Source organism: Xyrauchen texanus, chromosome 47, assembly GCF_025860055.1.
Source record: "Xyrauchen texanus isolate HMW12.3.18 chromosome 47, RBS_HiC_50CHRs, whole genome shotgun sequence".
NCBI lineage: Eukaryota > Metazoa > Chordata > Actinopteri > Cypriniformes > Catostomidae > Xyrauchen > Xyrauchen texanus.
The window spans coordinates 6,905,784-6,926,380 of NC_068322.1; the positions used below are offsets into that span (position 1 = coordinate 6,905,784).

At 40.1% G+C, this 20,597-nt stretch overlaps 1 protein-coding gene across 1 annotated transcript in view; it reads left to right on the top strand.

Moving 5' to 3' along the window:
- Positions 1-20,597, top strand: part of LOC127639023 (ELKS/Rab6-interacting/CAST family member 1-like) — a 293,380-nt gene that overhangs the window by 242,853 nt on the left and 29,930 nt on the right. The gene's annotated exons all lie outside the window — the stretch shown is intronic.

The window sequence follows — 20,597 nt, forward strand, 5'->3', positions numbered from 1 at the left end:
GGAAATTACATATTTCATATTCAATAAAGCACAGCAACCTCAAGCCCAATTTGTGTATTATTTCATATTGGGTCACCAAAAAAAGTTCACATGTATTTTCATTCATGAACACACACAGGCGCACATCCCTGACTGTTATTCTTGGAATAGTTTGGCCTCACTGGATGATTTTAGAAGATTTAACCAGCTTTGTTCTTTGTTGGTTTTAAAAATTGAATTCCTTCATCTTAAGCCACTCTCTTCTGGATGGCTGTCCAACAGGCATTAGTTCATATGGAGAGAAAGAGGAAAGAATTGACATGATAAAGGATGAATAGAGAGTCAAATTCAAAGGGAAAAGACTGCCTGTTGCATTCTTGAATCCCAGCTCTCCCAGGAAGCACAAATCCTACTGGTTGTTATGACATGACTTAATGCACTAAACGCAGTGTGTCATACCTGTTCATGGATTCCTGCAGTAATCCAGTTCATGCACTCCATCCTGATACACATAGTGAAAGAGACCCATCCATCAACAACACTCTTCCCAAGGCCTCAGTACAGAACCACACAACACAGTCATTGAAAAGGAATATTGGAACTCTACACTGCCTTACAATAGCAAAATGCTATTGTACTACACCAACACTGAAAAAGAGAGTAGTGGCTTTTAATATTTTTATTTTAGTATTTGTTTTAATTATTCAGTCAGATGTGTAGTTCATACAAACATGCAGTTTTCATGCACGTATTTTCTCTGAATCTGAACATGGTGTAGCCAGTCCTGACAGATTGTCAACTTTTTCAATAACGTTGACTAATCGTTTCAGCCCTACCAGTGACTGAAGAGAGCAGCGCCACCCCTTCAGTCAGAAGCATGCAGCTCATGCAGACTATATATTTATTTAATTATATTATATCCTTTTGCAGTTTAATAATCACACTTGGCCATATCGCAATTTATTTTTGATTCATTGTCATTGATCTGATAAATGTCAGTGATAAAATTGTCATTGATTTCATCCTAAATTTGTAAAGTTGAAATCCAACGTTTTACTCTTAATTACATTTTTGTGACTCAATTCCATGATTCCCTCTACCGTTTCCACATCGCCCCTAAGTTTATGCACAAAAAAGGCTTTTGTATTGTTACTATATTTATTTTAGTATTAACTTGGTATCGAAGGACGGATACTTTTGACATGTCTAATACACACTCATATGCACTCCCCACACACACACACACACTAGCTTCTTTGAGACAGGGTCTCCGTCACAACCCCTTTTCACTGTCTCTTCCGCGATTGCCAAGAAAACACTTAGCTCACATTTTCCTGTGATCGTCATCTCTCACTTACATATTTCCAACTCAAATATGAACACCCTCACACATCAACAGCTGAGCCCACTCCAAACCTCCCCGATCGCACCTTATTATCACCTGTTATCACCTTAAACATGCCGACTTCAGAGCTGGGACCATCAGGGACCATGCACTATCCATTGCAGGTATTTTCCAAAGCCATCCAGGCTTGATGGGATATAGGCCACGTGTGTTACTCATTTTGAGCTCATACTGCTATGCTTTCAATGCATGTTTCAGCATTGCCACCCAGTTTTGGGGGTGAAACCAGTTGCATTTAATGCATTTATTGACTCCGGTTTAATGGCTAACTAATCACCCTTAACCCTCTGTTGAGAGACAAAAAAATATATATATGGGAAAGTGGTGTCTTACTCTGTAATGTGACATTCAGCATTGTCTTGATGCATTCCACAGATTCACTTCTCTACTGTTGTTTTACCGTATGTTATAGCATTATCTGTATTTGTGTGTTTGTTGAAGGGAATATGTCACTAATCTTTGATTCATAATAATGAACCTTATTTTCCCTACTAATAACTTCTTTCTTTAATCCCATGCTGCCTTGGATTAAACCTGCACTCATTTTCAATCAATAGGACGATGAGGAGGGCATTTGGGCATAGCCAACCACATGCCCTCTCCCAGCCATTTTGTTCAGAAGGGTGAGAAATGTCTAAATGGGGCATAATGCTTAACTATTATCTTAACTCTTTTTTTTATTTCGTCATGTTTTGTCTATCTTTGACTGTGCCTTTTTCTTTTCCAACACTTTTCCAGTTCGTCCTTTTGTTTTATTACCCCCCCCTCGTTGTTCATTGTGATTTTCTATAACATTTTCTTTCAACCTGTTTGGTTCCTTGTCTGGCTCATGATATTGCTATAAATATTGGTGCTGATGGTTTATTTTTTACTTCAAAAAGTGTAATTTTCTTCGGCCTCAAAGCAGAGTTTGTAAATACACTGAAATGTTGGTATCGCACAAAAAAGAACAGACTGTTTAATCTTTAAATAATGTAATTTTAGACACGTTTCCTGTTCTTTTTCTCTTCCCCTTTCCATGTAGTTGTTTTATGCATTCTGTGTCATGCTTTTCACTAATAAATGCAAAAAATCTGGGTTACAATGAGGCACTTACAATGGAAGTAAATGGGGCCAATCCGTAAACGTTAAAATACTCCGTTTCAAACATTTAGCCACAAGACATTAACAATATATGCATGTGGTACCATGATTGTGTAATTAAATCACTTACTAACCTTATCTGTGTTACGTTTATTCAATTTTACAACTTCATTGCCATGAGGAGGTAATGCCATAAACCCTTAAATCCTGAAACCCAATTATAAATTAGTATAAATTAGTCCACCAGAAATTGAAATGGCATGTCCTGTCTCGTACCTCACAGAACTCCTTTTTAGGATTTCTGTCACGCAGACAGCCGAATTCCTCAGGCCTTCTTTGTTATTTTACACGGACAGCTAAGGAACAAATCGACCCATCTGCCTTTTGACTGCTCAGGCTTTTCTCTGCCTTTTCCCGCAGAAAAACAACAACATTCTCATATTTGCCTCAACACGTGACAATTTTAATGGATGGTTTTGAGGAAACAGATAGATTGTAGAATACATGTTCAAACTATAGAACGCACACAAAAATACAATTGCTCCCATCAGAGCTGTTGCCCCATGCCTACGTTGATGCTAAATATAAGGTGGCGTTTTGACTGTAATGAATTAAAAGGTTGCTCCTTGTCCATGTAGCCTGCAGATAACAAGCGCATGTAGCACATGTCTGTTGCATGCAGTAAAGTGCATATACTGTGAGTACAATTAGCCATAGTGGAGCGCTGGAGAACAGAGTTGTATTGTGAGAGAGAAGGGTCTCAGCAGTGTGAAAGGAGGGTTTTAATCTGAACCTCTTCCCCGATACACTGTGTCCTATTTCAGGCAACTAATGGGCCTCTTTTCGCTAATGGATTTGCTTCATTCGCAGTTCTTAATGTTTAAAACCACTAAGCTGTCCACTGCGATACGTTTCGAGGAGGAATTTCTATCGTCCCCTTCACCCAAGGTGCCAAACTGTACATGTAACAGTAACATAAAAGTCATTCTTTGCAGATCATATGACCATGTCAAATTTGTAATGGCATTTAGCTGGCAAGATCAAGACTGCCAAGGTATTTGAATGTATTAGAGCTCACATAAAGGGCAGCCATGTTCTTCAAACTGTGTTTGCAGGGCAAGATTTGGGGGGTCGTACGTACAAGTGCATGATTAGAGAGGGTAATAATCGCAACATGACTGATCTGCTTCATGTTGGATTGTGGGTGGTCGAGGCCTATTTAATTGCTCCCCCTTTGGCACGATAACCCACATAGACTCACCGCAACCCTGGGATCAGTTTGGCGATGATGAATTGCAGTCCGTTCTAATCTGACTGTGCGGTGTATCACTGGGAGTGTATTTACAGAGCATGCTCTTTGGCCCTTGACTCTGTTATGTGTGGCTGATTTTGTTTTTGTTCTTTAGGGGTTGCATTTTCTCATTTCATTTGCTCTACGGCTGACTGCTGTTCGTGCCTTTTTTATACCTTATTGTAGATAATTGATGCATGTGCTGTTAATGCTTTAGTCAGATTTTGTGAAGTCGGACTAATAGACCTGGATAATGTGATTTTAGCTTGGCCTCAGAAACATGAAAACTGCAGCTCTACTATGCAAAAACTCGCTTTAGCTTGATTATATGTGCATGTCAACGTACTTCTTGAAACGTCCACCCCAGTATTCAGATTACTGGTTAATCTGTATGGGTTTTTAACATTAGATTTTTACATTTCTCTTCTGAATATTTGATGTCATCTTTGCAATGATGTTGCAAAATTCATATTTTAAAAGGTTGATATTACCTTACATATCAGATAAAATATCAGGTACTTAATAATTGAGGTAATAGAGGTTCAAAAGTTTGACTTCGAGGAATATTCTTGTTACGGTTACAGAATAGAGAACAGAACAGAGTTTTGTTTCAGGTGAATGTCAGGACTGACTAAGCTACAGATGTCAAATGGACTGACAGGTCATCAAACCTTTTGGAGTAACTTGTCTTTTATCTGTTTTAATTGGATGTGGAGATGCTATTCCCCTTCCTTTTCTCATTTTCGGAAGCTAAATTCTGTTTGAACCTCTCTTAGACCTATTTCACACTGTACACAAACCCATATTAACAGGTTACTGTATTCACACTGCCAATCTAGAGTGCACCACAAGAGAATATGCTAATAGAGTTTGGGTGCTCAAAATATTTTTGCTGCAAATAGTATGTTAAGTTCAGCAGAAAAACAGTGAAAATGCTCAATAAACCTATTTATCAACAACCTTTTGCAATATAGGCATTAATGAGGCAACTTAAATTACTGGAGCGAACTACTCACCCATTGTTTGAAACAAGACAAATGGGTTGAGGCATGTTACCAGTAATTAGATTTCACGAAAATCATATTTGTAATGTATTTTAATCTCCAACACCCAATAACCATTTTATAGGTCATGGTCATTATTAAAATAAATATTCAATATACACTCACCTAAAGGATTATTAGGAACACCTGTTCAATTTCTCATTAATGCAATTATCTAATCAACCAATCACATGGCAGTTGCTTCAATGCATTTAGGGGTGTGGTCCTGGTCAAGACAATCTCCTGAACTCCAAACTGAATGTCAGAATGGGAAAGAAAGGTGATTTAAGCAATTTTGAGCGTGGCATGGTTGTTGGTGCCAGACGGGCCGGTCTGAGTATTTCACAATCTGCTCAGTTACTGGGATTTTCACGCACAACCATTTCTAGGGTTTACAAAGAATGGTGTGAAAAGGAAAAACATCCAGTATGCGGCAGTCCTGTGGGCTGAAAATGCCTTGTTGATGCTAGAGGTCAGAGGAGAATGGGCCGACTGATTCAAGCTGATAGAAGAGCAACTTTGCCTGAAATAACCACTGCGTTACAACCGAGGTATGCAGCAAAGCATTTGTGAAGCCACAACACGCACAACCTTGAGGCGGATGGGCTACAACAGCAGAAGACCCCACCGGGTACCACTCATCTCCACTACAAATAGGAAAAAGAGGCTACAATTTGCAAGAGCTCACTAAATTGGACAGTTGAAGACTGGAAAAATGTTGCCTGGTCTGTTGAGTCTCGATTTCTGTTGAGACATTCAGATGGTAGAGTCAGAATTTGGCGTAAACAGAATGAGAACATGGATCCATCATGCCTTGTTACCACTGTGCAGGCTGGTGGTGGTGGTGTAATGGTGTGGGGGATGTTTTCTTGGCACACTTTAGGCCCCTTAGTGCCAATTGGGCATTGTTTAAATGCCACGGCCTACCTGAGCATTGTTTCTGACCATATCCATCCCTTTATGGCCACCATGTACCCATCCTCTGATGGCTACTTCCAGCAGGATAATGCACCATGTCACAAAGCTCGAATCATTTCAAATTGGTTTCTTGAACATGACAATGAGTTCACTGTACTAAAATGGCCTCCCACAGTCACCAGATCTCAACCCAATAGAGCATCTTTGGGATGTGGTGGAACGGGAGCTTCGTGCCCTGGATGTGCATCCCACAAATCTCCATCAACTGCAAGATGCTATCCTATCAATATGGGCCAACATTTCTAAAGAATGCTTTCAGCACCTTGTTGAATCAATGCCACATAGAATTAAGGCAGTTCTGAAGGCGAAAGGGGGTCAAACACAATATTAGTATGGTGTTCCTAATAATCCTTTAGGTGAGTGTATGTTGTAACCTGGAAATCACTTTGCTTTCTGTAGAAGCAGTTCGGTAATGAAGCAAAAACTACTAACGAATTACAAATACTCACGTTACTGTAATTAACTACTTTTTCCCAAGAATTCTACTTTAAGTAGTTTAAAAATTGTATACTTTTGCTTGAGTATATTTTAATTGCTGTAACTGTACATTTAATGCGCTATTTTTCCACCGTCTGTGTTCGCTACTTCACTGTCCTGATTTTATTTTTATCCGTCAACATGATTGGCTAGAGATAGTCTCAACAACAGCTGCAGATTTGGCGCCAACTGTTCAAGCACAGTTCACCTGAACATCACGGCTGAACCTAAAAGGGCTTTTTGCAGTGAAAAAGGCCAATTGCTTGATTGTGTCATGCATACCAATGCAGATATCAGCATTAATCCTGCCTTTAAGAAACATATCGAGGTAAATTTAATTTTTTTTCTTACTAGATTCTGTGTATCTATAATGTAGCCTGTAAATTATCTATCTATCACTGAGATTATTGGGTCGATGTGAGAGATTAAGGCAATGTTATCAATAGTGCTGGGCAATAAAACAATCTTGATGTTTATCTGAAAAAAGAGAGATGTCCTATGTTCAACATCTAGAATGGGTGTTTATTACATCAATCACGATAGCAAGACAACCACTGGTTGGTTGATCTAGATAAAATATAAACGATTGACTGTTTAATTTCCTGACATGTGTCGCTGCATGCTGTTTGATTGACAGGCGCTAATGTTTGAGCGCTATTGCGCGCCTAAACAATCAAATACACTCCATAATTCCGCCAATGCCCGTCTTGATGAGGCATTAATGTAAACGCAGTCGGTTTGATCTGATAAAAATCAGATTTGCATCAAAATGTTGGACTTGTCAGATGTCTATGATGTACAATACAAGTGAATGGATGTCAACATTTTGACACTCCACAAAGTAATTAAAAGCAGCATAAAAGTAATCCATATGACTGCAGTGTTTAAATCCATGACTTCAGAATTGATATGACAGGTATGGATGAGACATTGATCAAAATTTAAGAAGAAATTCTTCACCCTGCCCATTAAATGGCGATATGCATGATTTGAATTACCAAAAACAAAAGAAGAATGTTAAAGTGGAGATTGACTGAGCAGGGAGGAGAATTTACAGGAAAAACATACTTAAATATTGATCTGTTTCTCACCCAACCTATCATATGTATTTAACCACTGGAGTCACAGGAATTAGGCTACTTTTATGCTGACTAGTGATTTTTGGAGCTTCACTAGCATTGTATGGACCAAAAGAGCTGAGATATTCTTCTAAAAATCTTAATTTGTGTTCTGCTGAGGAGAAAGTCATACACATCCGAGATGGCATGAGGGTGAATAAATGATTAGACAATTTTCATTTTTGTGTGAATTATTCCTTTGAAGCCTGATGTGGCCCCTGTACCAAACAACTGTTCTACCCTCTCTATTGTGCGGGACATAATGCACCAAGTGTCCCTGCTTTTTAGTGGGTTTTCATAAAAATGTTTTGCATTCCTTATATTGTTTGACCATGTTTTATGCACAACAGTAATGCTCTTTTGGCATTAAGGGAAATGTAGACCCTACACATTAACTGATTTTAATGTAATTGTTTCAGACATTATGATATTGAAAATAACTTTTTCATCTTCATTTCTGTAATCATGTCGCCCTTTTAGTAATTTTTTCCATCAGATTAATGTAGTGTTTACAGTATCATAGATAAGTGATGTATTTTCAAAACTTTCAATCACAAACACCAATAAAATACCTATAATTTTTTATTATTTCTGGCAAACAGCCATAAAAGGGAATGTAAATTACACTATGTGTGCAACATTTTTAAATTGCAGCATAGAGTTTTATTATAAAGGGGCATAACTTTTAAATGAGCTACACTTTTACTCTTACTTGAAAAGTTTTTAGGACAGGTACTTTTACGCTACTCATAAATTTTTTTTTTAAACGTAACAGTACTTTTACTTGAGTATTATTTTTCAGTACTCTTTCCACCCCTGTTCTTAATAAGCAGAAAACGTATAAGGTCATGTAAATGCAAAGTCAAACAGGCCTCACACCTGAATAATCGGAGGAAGCAAGAAAAACAGGTGGTGATCACCACAAACATGACTGATGTGTCGCTTCATTTTCTGGGGAAATATTATGAATTTTGCATTGGAAGACCCACAACCTGATTAGAGACATCTTAACAAGTGTGCTTTCCATCTCTCCCACCTAAAATCTTTCTCGCTAACAGGTCAATCCACCATTTTCTTCCTGTACTGCCTATGCCTCCCTTATTTTCACATCCCTCCCTCTTTCTTTAGTCACAAAGGTTATTTTCAAAGTGACTCACGTACAACACAATGCCAAATCGGGTGTTAGCGAGCAGAACAGAAAAGTAATGAAGACTCAATTGTCGTGTCACCTCTTTTTGGCGTCCTTAGACATTACTAACAGCTTGGACGGTGCAGGTCCATGGAAAACTGTGAAACAGAGTTTGGCAATCGCTAGCATATTCCAGGGGTCAGTGGGTATTCCCGTCCCACTGGAGCAACTAAGGTGTAACCTCTGCTGAACTCGTACCATAAGCGCAACCACCCAGCAGTTGCCCACATTATTAAAATGATCCCCACCCTTGTGTGAAAGGACAGAGGCTCCGTTGCTGACTTGGAATTTTTTTTTTACCAAGAAAATGGTTCAGTGGTCAGAGGAGGAACATTTCAACAGCTCTGTTTTAGTCATTAATACGAACCCGAAAATGCATGTTTGCCTTCTTATTTGCCTTTTGTACTTGCCTTGTTTATTCCAGCATGACTTTTTTCTTTCTGTCAGTTCCAAGTAATTCCAGTCCAAATATTTATAATTAGATTAAAATGGGAAACATGTGGTCGAGAGTGAAGTTGCAGGGGGTCATTGTTGAAGCCTTCCCACCTCCATATGATTTCAATATAAAACTGGCCTCTGGCTCCATTCGCCTGGTGCAGACAGGAGGGTAGACAGTGAAGGGGCCCTCACTCAGTCTCAGTTGTGAGGGGGACTTAGTTTGGCAGAGCACAGACTTGGGGTTTCTGTGGAGCCCCTGAACCATGCAGCCCCACTTCCTGTACCATGAAACTGAGATCTACATCCCCTGGAACAGAAGAGAGAGGCTGTACCCCAAATGGCTCAATCAGTCATTCCTCCATTCTCCACGAAGACATAGCTTCTCCATTTGTTGATGTCTGCATAAGAGTATGCCATAGGAAATGAGGAAATAGGGTGTCATTGGAAACATACCCCAGCTCCTTACTAAGGGTCAGGGGTCACCTGACGGATGGTCATTGCTTGCAGAAGTGCAGAATCTTAGAAGAGGCAAAAGAGGCCATTAGAGCAAAATTACTCTGACCCAATCAGGCATCTTACAGATATCAATTGGTCGTTCCCAGCAGCATGCATGTGCCCGGTTTTATCTGACCCCGTAATCTGAGCCTCTCACTCTCCTTGATGAGAGACTGATGACTGCCCTTGGAGAGTCTACGGGTTGTAATCTGCTGAGATGAATAGAGGCAAGTCTTCTGTGGCCACATTTGAATTGGCCAATTGGAAGAGAGTTTAGACTGCAGCGTCTAAATGTTTAAATTATGTCATAAAGGATGAGCTCACATAAAAGGGCTCATATAGAAGTGTGTTGAATCTTAACTCTGTCAAGTCTTTGGCTCAAAGCTCTCCTCTGGATCCTGAAAGAGCTTAGAATCAGCCAGATAGACAATGACTTGCCGCGCCACCTCTGTTTTATAGAGGATACAGAGAGTTCTGAGTTGGCTTGGTTAGAAATTTTACATGTTTTGAAGGGTTGTTCACCCAAAAATTAAAAATACAACTGAGGTCACGCTGAACTCTGCAGACAACATTTTGAAAATACACTATAAGCCTATTAATCAACAGATAATTAACAATAAATTATTTTATGACTAAACATAAATTACTGTACTGAAATACTCATTGACTTAAGGACATCTTGATGCAAGTTAACCATTTGGTAACAGGTGCACAATGCTTCTAGATTTAACGACGGACCAGTGGATAATAAAGTTCAATTACCCACTCTTGATAAACATCTGAATGTTTATATATGTAATCCCAGGAAAATCAATGTAGTAATCCAGAAATCATTAAATTTTTTGTATATTCACACAGTACAGATGTGATAAACTCAGATAGTGTTTCCCAATGAAGTCACATACACATACATGATACTGTTGATTCTCTTTGGATACTTTGTTTGTTATATGTTATTTCTGTTAAGGGAATTGTAAAATTAGCACAATCTCTGGAGATCCTCTCATTTCTCAATGCAGGTTTTTGACCAATCACAGGCTGCAGCTCCTCCTACAGTTCCTAAACGCCCCAAAAGTATCTTCCCCGTAGTAGGAGGTAAAAATGTCCCCTAAAACGGCTTCGAGGAACTATAGTTCTTTGGATGCAAAAGAGACGAAAAGCACTAGACCCCAGGGAAATGTACCTAAAACGGGCTTTAGTACTGCCAGTGGGAAAGGCCAAATGATGACAATTGTTTTAAGTTCATTAAACTCCTTTTGTTTTTTACTATACATATTAAAGAAATACACTCAAAACTCCAATTTGAATTTTATCTACCTTATCACTTGGTAAAATGAAGCAACATTTGATTTGCTCACTTCTGAGAATGCTCAGCATTGAAGATGTGTGAAGGTGCAACACTTTCTCATCCTCTCTCCCCCTTTTTTATTTTTGGTCTCTCTGTCTCTCTCTGTTGTTGCTTTTTTGGGCAGATTTGTTGGCCCAGTCATGCTTCACTGCTTGACTGTCCTGCTTTTTAAGGCCTCAGCAAACCACACATTTTGGCCTGCTCTCCCAGGATGCATCACTCAAGAAAAATACATTTTAATGGCGCATCCATGTTTCTGGTTTCCCTCTTGGAACTAGGCAATCCAAGGACGTGCTGGCCAGCTGGGTTCTGCTCGCCTTGTCTATGTCAGAGGGTAAACTAGGAAAATAGACTAAAGATGTCAATTGAACCACACAGCATTTATGGTGAAAACTGTAGAGAGAAAATAAATCCCTCTTTTCTTTCCTTTTTTGTTTTTGCTCCATCATTGCAACTGTTCCTCTTTCAAAGTCTTGAAATTAAATTGATGGCTTTCTTTCATTTGTGGGTGATGGAAAAAGAATACAAAAGTATTGATTTCTTTTGTTAATATCTGAATTACAGGAAAGCTGTGAACAGTCCTATCAAAACAAATAATTGCATGATTCCTTCCTCCTCAAACCCAGTGAACCCAGCGTGGCCATGATTTCTGTGCGAGCTGCTCAAACTGTAAAGTTCGAGGCTCATTGTGGCAGGGATTATGCGGTTGGAACGCTTTGGCCACCTGGTCCAGGGCGCCATTTCTAGATGTGTTAATGGGCAGACGTGGAAGCCTTACCCTGGGCGCTGTGCCCGTTGCCCTCCCTATGCAGGTTAGGAAGGGAGAGCGCTTGTAATATGACTTAGTAATAGACCATGACCGTGAGCTGTGGAAAATCCTCACTACTTCAGCTCATTTTAGAGTGTCGGCTCACTGATAACGCAATTGTCTGAGCGTTTCCAATTCCAGTGAAAGATGGAAAGGAATGGTTATTCCAAAGTGGTTAAAGGGATAGTTCACCCCAAAATTTTAATTATGTCATTAATTACTCACCCTTATTTAATTTCAAACCCATACAGCTTTCTTTGTTTGCAGAACACAAAAGGGGTTATTTTAAAGAATATTGCAGTTGCTAATTTCGATACAATAGCAGTTGATAGTGATTTATTTACAAAAAAACTAAGCAAAAACAAAGCACCCACAATGCCATAAAAGAAGCCCATGCGACTTGTCAGACATATTCATATAAGCCTTTTGAAGGCGTACAATCACTTTGCATGATGAACAGATTGAAATTTAAGTCGTTAATCACTCTCAAATGAAATCAAATATAATTTGATAAATCAAATATGGCAACATGTCAGTAACATCGAACCTTATTGGTTCGTCATGATGTTTGGTCACGAGACGTCCAAGAACCAGTGAGGTTTGATGTTAGTCACAATATTTGATTTGTACTCTGTTCATAGAAGATGACTAATGATATGATTTCATCTGAGACTGAATAACGAATAAAATTTTGGTCTGTCATATAAAATGATCATAGCCCTTCTGAAGACAATATGACGAACGAGTGACATGGACTACTTTTTGGACTTTTAGATGTTTTTTATTTCTAAAGAAATTCACTATCAACTGCTTTTGTAAAGAAATTAAAGATATTAAAATATCTATTGTATTCCACAGAAGAAAGTCAATGGGTTTTAATGGCATTAGGGTAAGTAAACAATATTAATAATAAATTACCATATTTGAGTAGCATGCATTCTTACCAAGCTCATCTGGAAAAATATAAAATTTGTACTGATGCTAAATGGTTATACGATATCTCCCTGGGTTTAATCCCAGACAAATGTGTTGATGTGTGTCTTGTCTCACACTCGTGCACTGATGTTTTAATTTATCAAATTTGTGTATACCTCAGCATTAAAAAATCTCGTCCGATTAAATTGCAGATTATTTTATTTGTAGGAGGAATGCTTAGACTTGATGCTTCTTAATATCTACCTGTTGAATAAATTTGCTTCATACAGCTAATGAACTCCCTGCAGCATGTCAGTAGGCCCTAATGCTTTCCAGAGCTGTGGATGGGGGGCCTGGGGCAAGTTGAGCCCTCTGGCCCCCTGCCGATGTCGCTGGTCTGATTTAAGGCTGATAGGAAAGAGCTGGCTCAGATTCTGCACCATGCCTAAGCTGTCCAACAACCACCTTAAATCTCCCAGTTCATTTAGCACTTAACCAGCCGTGGACGGAATGAGCGCTGGAGACCGGACGGGTGGAAACTGCTGTGTTGCTCCCTCTCTTTTTTTTCTTTCTTCTTTGCTGCTTCTTCCTAAGTCTCTTCCCCCACCCAACCCTCAGTTAAGTCTGTTTTCGTTTACCCAGCTCTCCAATTAAGCCTAAAACTGAGGACCTAGAACTACCGCTATTATCAGTCAATTAAAAGGAAACCTGCCAGATGTTGTTCACACCTTATAGAGGTGTTAGTCTTGTAGGGAGATGCATGCACTGCCAGTCAAAAGTTTGGACACACTTGGCTGAATTATATGATCTTAAAAACCTTTTGATCAAAAGGCTCATGCTTGAACTTGAAAACTGCAAACTATTAAAACCAAATAGTGAAAGAAAAGAAGCCAAGTGTCCAGAATACATAGCAAGGGAATTCCTTCAATACGGTTAATAAAGCATCTCAGGTGCCACCTTATGAAGTTGGTTGGGAAAATACCCAGACTTAGCTGTTTTCTATGCAAAGCTATGTACTGTGAGGAAGCTGCAATATAATACTCAATACATTTTTTGCCACTACATAATAACCATATTTTCATTTGTGTTATTTCATAGTTTTGATGACTTTACTATTATTCTAAAATGTGGAAAATAGTAATGACCAGATATGTAAAGTTTGTCAAGACAACCTTTGAGATTGGCTTGACAACGCCTTGCTTGAAGATGGATGGGTGGGTGGATGGATGGATGGATGGATGGATGGATGGATGGATGGATGTGTTTACATGTGAATTTTTGACAGATGGAGTTTGAAGAGTCTTGGCCTGTTTAAACATTCCATCAATGTAAATTGATGGGATTTTTGGGATTTGGATAATCCACTACAGGAAAACCATTAGTATGATCAGTTATAAAAGACATAGCAACACAAGTCAGAACAGTCTGAAGTTCTCTGGCAGTTTTGCCAAATGTATCTTGAAAACTTGACGAGTCAGAAATGTTGGTATTTTGGTCCTGGTGTAGAATAACACTATGTTGGCCTTGTCAAATTGTGTCATTGCTCTTTGTATCTAAGAATGAACCACTGAGCTGTTGACACACTTCCTTCAGCCCACACTTCCTGTCTCTGAGGACCAAGTATTATAGCTGAAGATTTCATATGTTATACCTTCTAAGCCAGAGGGAGTCTGTTAGAACCATCTCTACCAACTCTGCACCCTTGAACTTACTGGAGCCCCATTTTCATTCTCTCTGTTTCCTCTGTCCTCTGTCTGTAAATGCACAGAGGCATAAGTCTTTTGGTGTTGAGTACTACACAGGAGAAGCCCTTTGACCTCAGGATGTGGGCCTTCTTAGATCTCTCCATCCACAGTTGTTCTTAAAACCCCTTGTTTTTCCTCTCTTGCAGAGCAGGTTTTGAGTACTGCACTGAGTAAGACAAAAGAGCTCTCTCAAAATTGTCATGGGGTTGTTGGTGAACATGAGACATGACACTGCCATTCGGTCAGCAATAAGACTGCTCAGTGGCGTAAAACACTAGAAAGGCAGAAAGAGGATACAAACAAGGAGTTACAATTCGATAAAAAACATTATACAAATGAGATTTGTACACACATCATTTTGTAATTTACATACCACATTTTGTTTAATGTTTATGTATGCCCTAAAGTCAGAACGACTGTGAATAAAACATCAGAAAGAGAAAAAAAATAGGTAAATAGATTTATGTAGTTTATGCCTTTTTCTTCACTAAAATGGAGCATTTTGAAAATGTTCTCCGTTTCCGCATTCGTTGGAAAACGATGACTTTAAGAAATTGAAAACCGAGTTTTCAGAACAAAATGGATTACTGTGGATGTGGCAGTCTGAATGTCTCTGCCGAGTTTGGTGAATTCAACTTGAAATCTAGAGGAGGACTTACATTTAACCATTTTGATCTTTGTTTAGGGATTTTGGAAATTTCCTAATTAAGTATGTTGGATTTTCCAAGACAACATAAAAAAAGAAGATTTTAACCCTGCAATGCAAAGAAGAGCTATGACTCTTGGATGCAACTTCCTTAGTTGCATCCAAATGAAGGTTGCAATCAAGGAAGTTGTACTTACTTGAGTAATAGCTCTTCTTTGCATTGTAGGGTTAAATTTGAATGTCACACTTTTATAGTGTTGATTTAAATCAGTTGTTCGTGGTTTTTTGAGTTGGTCCCCGAAAGCTTGTAGTCTCCTGGTTTGCCCTCACAGTGGGGTAGATGTTCTGGAGCTTTGCTACATGTTCTCCCCTTCCTCTGCTGCTTTTCCTACAGCACGTTTGAGGAGATCAGGTCAAACTTTCAACCCAACAACCCTCACCTTCAGGGTCGTGACCCCCCCATTGCCTCACGCCCACAGGAGTGGCTTTCAACCCACACAACAGCTTTACTTCCATTTTCTAGAGGCAAATTTGTTCTTGGAAACGGCTTTTGCTCATTACAGACGTGGATAAACACCCATGCACACACACACTCAATGAAAGGAATGTCGTACTTAGACTGCTGCCTTCATGGTCTGTTTAAATGGCGCTATGATGGTGACACCGGGAGGTACTTGGTATATAAATTCCCTTCTCCATTCCTTCCTCCAGAGTCAACAGTAACCTGCCCTGGCTTTGTGTCCTCCTCCTCCCCACCGAGTGCTATTAAAGACCTGCTTATTCTAATAGCCGTTGACTGACTGAGAGCTTTGGCATGTAAGTCAACAGTCATAAAGCCCCCCACCTGTATAAATCTAATGGCATTTATATAAAAACCTGCGTAAATAGGTGACGAGGCTCTGTTCATAAAACGCTACAGCAGTGGAGCCCTGACATGCATAAATCTTGCATCTCTTAAAACACAAGTGCCGTTGTCATTTTGAAGCATTAAAGGGATCATTCACCCAAAAATTAAACTTATGTCATCATTATATAAGTTTCTTGACTTACATAAGAATCTTTTCTACATATAATAAAAGTGATTATATTTTGAACACCGAACACCACAAAACCATTGTTTTCTATGAATGTACGCACACCGCCGCCACCAAGTCTGTCAGTTATAGAATTAAAATTTTTAGGTGAACTATCCCATCAAAGCTAGCAAGACAGTCATTGGAAGACTATAATGTCCAAGCAAATAAGCATATATATATTTATACATATATATATATATATATATATATATATATATATATATACAGTGAGGAAAATAAGTATTTGAACACCCTGCTCTTTTGCAAGTTCTCCCACTTGGAAAACATGGAGGGGTCTGAAATTGTCATTGTAGGTGCATGTCCACTGTGAGAGACATAATCTAAAAAAAAAATCCAGAAATCACAACGTATGATTTTTTAACTATTTATTTGTATGATACAGCTGCAAATAAGTATTTGAACACCTGAGAAAATCAATGTTAATATTTGGTACAGTAGCCTTTGTTTGCAATTACAGAGGTCAAACGTTTCCTGTAGTTTTTCACCAGGTTTGCACACACTGCAGGAGGGATTTTGGCCCACTCCTCCACACAGATCTTCTCTAGATCAGTCAGGTTTCTGGGCTGTTGCTGAGAAACACTGAGTTTGAGCTCCCTCCAAAGATTCTCTATTGGTTTAGGTCTGGAGACTGGCTAGGCCATGCCAGAACCTTGATATGCTTCTTACAGAGCCACTCCTTGGTTATCCTGGCTGTGTGCTTCGGGTCATTGTCATGTTGGAAGACCCAGCCTCGACCCATCTTCAATGCTCTAACTGAGGGAAGGAGGTTGTTCCCCAAAATCTCGCAATACATGGCCCCGGTCATCCTCTCCTTAATACAGTGCAGTCAGCCCTGTCCCATGTGCAGAAAAACACCCCCAAAGCATGATGCTACCACCCCCATGCTTCACAGTAGGGATGGTGTTCTTGGGATGGTACTCATCATTCTTCTTCCTTCAAACATGTTTAGTGGAATTATGACCAAAAAGTTCTATTTTGGTCTCATCTGACCACATGACTTTCTCCCATGACTCCTCTGGATCATCCAAATGGTCATTGGCAAACTTAAGACGGGCCTTGACATGTGCTGGTTTAAGCAGGGGAACCTTCCGTGCCATGCATGATTTCAAACCATGACGTCTTAGTGTATTACCAACAGTAACCTTGGAAACGGTGGTCCCAGCTCTTTTCAGGTCATTGACCAGCTCCTCCCGTGTAGTTCTGGGCTGATTTCTCACCTTTCTTAGGATCATTGAGACCCCACGAGGTGAGATCTTGCATGGAGCCCCAGTCCGAGGGAGATTGACAGTCATGTTTAGCTTCTTCCATTTTCTAATGATTGCTCCAACAGTGGACCTTTTTTCACCAAGCTGCTTGGCAATTTCTCCGTGAGCCCTTTCCAGCCTTGTGGAGGTGTACAATTTTGTCTCTAGTGTCTTTGGACAGCTCTTTGGTCTTGGCCATGTTAGTAGTTGGATTCTTACTGATTGTATGGGGTGGACAGGTGTCTTTATGCAGCTAACGACCTCAAACAGGTGCATCTAATTTAGGATAATAAATGGAGTGGAGGTGGACATTTTAAAGGCAGACTAACAGGTCTTTGAGGGTCAGAATTCTAGCTGATAGACAGGTGTTCAAATACTTATTTGCAGCTGTATCATACAAATAAATAGTTAAAAAATCATACATTGTGATTTCTGGATTTTTTTTTAGATTATGTCTCTCACAGTGGACATGCACCTACGATGACAATTTCAGACCCCTCCATGATTTCCAAGTGGGAGAACTTGCAAAATAGCAGGGTGTTCAAATACTTATTTTCCTCACTGTATATATACACACACACACACACACACACACACACACACACACACACACTTACATTATACACACACGTGTGTGTGTGTGTGTGTGTGTGTGTGTGTGTGTGTGTGTGTGTGTGTGTGTGCGCCGGGGCTTACCAAGAGATATTGAGAGTTGTGGAGAGAGATAGTGCAGACAGTCACTTACCTGCTCTTAATCTGCCCCACAAATCTGCTCTCTGCACTCGGATTACATATGTTTCTGTAAGCGCGTGTTATGGGGGGGGTGTGTGTGCGTGTCTTCACCCCCTTACCCTTTATTTGACAGTCATTATTTTCTCCTGTCAGTATTTTTTTCATGCCGTGGAGGTGATTTGTCTCTTTCTTGAAAAGCACTTTATGATGGCAGGCCCACCAGCCTTGTCAGTGTCTTGAAGTTTTGAGGCTTTCCAGTCCTTCCTTATCTTTATCCCCTTAACACTAACGGACACATAGCACGGCTAGGCTGAAAAAGGATAGGCCAATAAAACTCTTAGCCACAGGAAAGGATGTACACCAGGGCCCGGCTACTGTTTGAGAGGCCCACGATCCACAGGAGCAAGCTGAGCCAGGCTGGGCTTCATGGCTGCACTTGGGGGCTTCCTGTACTGCCTGGCCTCTGGAGTCTTTGAGGAAAGAGCCAGTGGCTTGTCTCTGATGGACCGCCTGACTGACAGCATTGATCCAAACTCCTGCCTCTCAGTGTGGGTATCGAATGGCACCCGATGAGCTGATAGGTGATAAATGAGAGAGGGAGAATGGGAAGGAGGCCGGTCATTGCTGAAGGGTCTGACTTTCTTTCCCCTCTGGTGTTTGAGGAGGAGGGGATATGACAGTACCAGGTTGGTATAGGTATGTAACACACTCAGCATCTGGTGAAGACAGCTTGTTTTAGAGGGGACGTAATGAAAGAGAGCATATGGACAGATTTCTCAATGAACTTTCTGAATTGAATACTTTCAATGGGAATATCAGTGTGAAGGTTTGAGAAGGTGTTGTTTGCAGCTTGTAATTTTTTAACATTGCAAATTGGGCAAGAAAATCATCAAATATTCAAGATTAGAGAGGACCAAATGTTCAGTTTTAAGAATCGGTCATTGAAAACCATATTTTGATTACTCATTACATATCTCCCCATAAAGCGATGTTGTTTGAAATGTGTATGACTTTTTGCCTTCCTTGAAATTAACACTTGTTTGGTAGAACATTAGCCTTAGTCACCATTCACTGTTATTTAATCTTTTTTCCATACAGGTAAACTGATTGGTCACTGCCTAACATCAACTTTTATGTCCCACAAAAGAAAGAAAGCCATATGGGTTGTTATAAGACCATTAGTCCAAGACATCACACAGGGACACAGTCGTACACTCATAATAGTGTTTTACCAACTCCCATCCATCGTGTGTGTCTAAAGCAACACAAACCAAGTAGAGACAAATGGGTCTTTTGGGGGGGCGGGGTTCTACCCAAATATGGCATGCCCAATGCACTCTAGGTCCTCATGGTGGCGTAGTGACTCGCCTCAATCCTGGTGGTGGAGGACGAATCTCATTTGACAATCAATCCACGCATGTTATCATGTGGCTTGTTAAGCACGTTACCGCGGAGACTTGGCGCATGTGTAGGCTCACGCTATTCTCGGCAGCATCAATGCGCAACTCACCGAGAGCGAGAATCACATTATAGCGACCACTAGGAGGTTAACCAAAAGTGACCCTAGCAATCGGGCCAACTGGTTGCTTAGGAAGCCTGACTGGAGTCACTCAGCACACGCTGGATTCGAACTTGCGACTCCAGGTGTGGTAGTCAGCGTCTTTGCTTGCTGAGCTACCCAGGCCCTCCCGACAAATGGGTCTTTGAAAATTTCCCTGCTGTAAATCTGTCACCTAGGCATGATATTGTTTTTGTTATTGTTGCATTATTTATGATCTCAGTCTACTACAGGACGCGAAACAAAGCCGCAACTCAGTGCAAGCAAAACAGTTATGACAGCACCCAGTTGACAGAAAACATCAGCAGCAATGGCACGACTGTTGTTAGTAGATCTGGGCTAATGGTGACCATTTTATAGTACTAACCTGCATACAGGTAATGAAGCTGGATTCAGCAGCTTAGTATTTGTGAATTGAGGTTGATTATCAATGATCAGAGGCAGAATGTCACCAGAGAGGTGTTGACTGCACAGTTAAAACCAGAGGGTAATGGATAGTGCTGTTTTGTGTTGGACATTTGTCTGAACTTGAGTCCATTAATTCTTTCTGAGAGCAGACAGGAAGGAAGAGAAAGAGAAAAGATGAATATATGTAAAATTCCATTCACTTATTGGCCTTTTTACAGCTTATTAGCGCACAGCAATACTTTCAGTCAACAATGTACTGTACTGTATGCAGCAAGTCTCTGTTTAATGGTGTGTGTTTGTTTATGTGGCACCATAGCTATGGCTCAGTTGCTTTTCCGAGTAAATCCACCGCCCTGTGCGAAAAGGCCATTCTGTCATAGTGGTTTGGAGGGCTTCGATCAGACCTCCTTTTTAAGGCCTCGTTCCTCTTTCTGTGGCTACCAGTCAAAATGGAGGTCCAAAATATCCTTCAGCAGCACAGCTTGGCTGAGATACAAGACTTGACAGAGATGCCAAAGGAGTAGGGTTTGGAATTGTGTGGAATTTAACAACCAGTTCTGGCTCATAAAGAGTAATTTGTTTGGAAATCGGACTAAACTG